We start from the raw sequence: 2,500 nt of genomic DNA, 5'->3' as shown, positions 1-2,500 counted from the left end.
AGAGGAGAGGACAGAAGAGAAGCGGAGAGGAGAGGAGAGAAGCGGAGAGGAGAGAAGAGAAGCGGAGAGGAGAGAAGAGGAGAGAAGAGAAGCACAGAGGAGAGGAGAGGAGAGAAGAGAAGAGAAGCTGAGAGGAGAGGAGAGAAGAGAAGAGAAGAGAAGAGAAGAGAAGCGGAGAGGAGAGGAGAGGAGAGGAGAGAAGCGGAGAGGAGAGGAGAGGAGAGGAGAGAAGCGGAGAGGAGAGGAGAGGAGAGGAGAGAAGCGGAGAGGAGAGGAGAGGAGAGGAGAGAAGCGGAGAGGAGAGGAGAGGAGAGGAGAGAAGCGGAGAGGAGAGGAGAGGAGAGGAGAGAAGCGGAGAGGAGAGGAGAGGAGAGGAGAGAAGCGGAGAGGAGAGGAGAGGAGAGGAGAGAAGCGGAGAGGAGAGGAGAGGAGAGGAGAGAAGCGGAGAGGAGAGGAGAGGAGAGGAGAGAAGCGGAGAGGAGAGGAGAGGAGAGGAGAGAAGCGGAGAGGAGAGGAGAGGAGAGGAGAGAAGCGGAGAGGAGAGGAGAGGAGAGGAGAGAAGCGGAGAGGAGAGGAGAGGAGAGGAGAGAAGCGGAGAGGAGAGGAGAGGAGAGGAGAGAAGCGGAGAGGAGAGGAGAGGAGAGGAGAGAAGCGGAGAGGAGAGGAGAGGAGAGGAGAGAAGCGGAGAGGAGAGGAGAGGAGAGGAGAGAAGCGGAGAGGAGAGGAGAGGAGAGGAGAGAAGCGGAGAGGAGAGGAGAGGAGAGGAGAGAAGCGGAGAGGAGAGGAGAGGAGAGGAGAGAAGCGGAGAGGAGAGGAGAGGAGAGGAGAGAAGCGGAGAGGAGAGGAGAGGAGAGGAGAGAAGCGGAGAGGAGAGGAGAGGAGAGGAGAGAAGCGGAGAGGAGAGGAGAGGAGAGGAGAGAAGCGGAGAGGAGAGGAGAGGAGAGGAGAGAAGCGGAGAGGAGAGGAGAGGAGAGGAGAGAAGCGGAGAGGAGAGGAGAGGAGAGGAGAGAAGCGGAGAGGAGAGGAGAGGAGAGGAGAGAAGCGGAGAGGAGAGGAGAGGAGAGGAGAGAAGCGGAGAGGAGAGGAGAGGAGAGGAGAGAAGCGGAGAGGAGAGGAGAGGAGAGGAGAGAAGCGGAGAGGAGAGGAGAGGAGAGGAGAGAAGCGGAGAGGAGAGGAGAGGAGAGGAGAGAAGCGGAGAGGAGAGGAGAGGAGAGGAGAGAAGCGGAGAGGAGAGGAGAGGAGAGGAGAGAAGCGGAGAGGAGAGGAGAGGAGAGGAGAGAAGCGGAGAGGAGAGGAGAGGAGAGGAGAGAAGCGGAGAGGAGAGGAGAGGAGAGGAGAGAAGCGGAGAGGAGAGGAGAGGAGAGGAGAGAAGCGGAGAGGAGAGGAGAGGAGAGGAGAGAAGCGGAGAGGAGAGGAGAGGAGAGGAGAGAAGCGGAGAGGAGAGGAGAGGAGAGGAGAGAAGCGGAGAGGAGAGGAGAGGAGAGGAGAGAAGCGGAGAGGAGAGGAGAGGAGAGGAGAGAAGCGGAGAGGAGAGGAGAGGAGAGGAGAGAAGCGGAGAGGAGAGGAGAGGAGAGGAGAGAAGCGGAGAGGAGAGGAGAGGAGAGGAGAGAAGCGGAGAGGAGAGGAGAGGAGAGGAGAGAAGCGGAGAGGAGAGGAGAGGAGAGGAGAGAAGCGGAGAGGAGAGGAGAGGAGAGGAGAGAAGCGGAGAGGAGAGGAGAGGAGAGGAGAGAAGCGGAGAGGAGAGGAGAGGAGAGGAGAGAAGCGGAGAGGAGAGGAGAGGAGAGGAGAGAAGCGGAGAGGAGAGGAGAGGAGAGGAGAGAAGCGGAGAGGAGAGGAGAGGAGAGGAGAGAAGCGGAGAGGAGAGGAGAGGAGAGGAGAGAAGCGGAGAGGAGAGGAGAGGAGAGGAGAGAAGCGGAGAGGAGAGGAGAGGAGAGGAGAGAAGCGGAGAGGAGAGGAGAGGAGAGGAGAGAAGCGGAGAGGAGAGGAGAGGAGAGGAGAGAAGCGGAGAGGAGAGGAGAGGAGAGGAGAGAAGCGGAGAGGAGAGGAGAGGAGAGGAGAGAAGCGGAGAGGAGAGGAGAGGAGAGGAGAGAAGCGGAGAGGAGAGGAGAGGAGAGGAGAGAAGCGGAGAGGAGAGGAGAGGAGAGGAGAGAAGCGGAGAGGAGAGGAGAGGAGAGGAGAGAAGCGGAGAGGAGAGGAGAGGAGAGGAGAGAAGCGGAGAGGAGAGGAGAGGAGAGGAGAGAAGCGGAGAGGAGAGGAGAGGAGAGGAGAGAAGCGGAGAGGAGAGGAGAGGAGAGGAGAGAAGCGGAGAGGAGAGGAGAGGAGAGGAGAGAAGCGGAGAGGAGAGGAGAGGAGAGGAGAGAAGCGGAGAGGAGAGGAGAGGAGAGAAGAGAAGCTGAGAGGAGAGGAGCGGAGAGGAAAGAAGCGGAGAGGAGAAGAGAGGAGAGGAGAGAAGAGAAGCTGAGAGGAGAGGAGAGGAGAGGAGAGGAGAGGAGAGGAGAGG

The 2,500-nt window shown here is 59.3% G+C and overlaps 1 protein-coding gene across 1 annotated transcript in view; it reads right to left on the bottom strand.

Annotated features, from left to right (window-relative positions):
• The window catches only part of LOC107687211 (formin-like), a 96,361-nt gene that overhangs the window by 85,549 nt on the left and 8,312 nt on the right, over positions 1-2,500 (bottom strand).

This window comes from Sinocyclocheilus anshuiensis, unplaced genomic scaffold, assembly GCF_001515605.1.
Source record: "Sinocyclocheilus anshuiensis isolate Anshui unplaced genomic scaffold, SAMN03320099.WGS_v1.1 scaffold1569, whole genome shotgun sequence".
Classification (NCBI taxonomy): domain Eukaryota; kingdom Metazoa; phylum Chordata; class Actinopteri; order Cypriniformes; family Cyprinidae; genus Sinocyclocheilus; species Sinocyclocheilus anshuiensis.
This window is presented reverse-complemented; position numbering and strand designations above follow the sequence as displayed.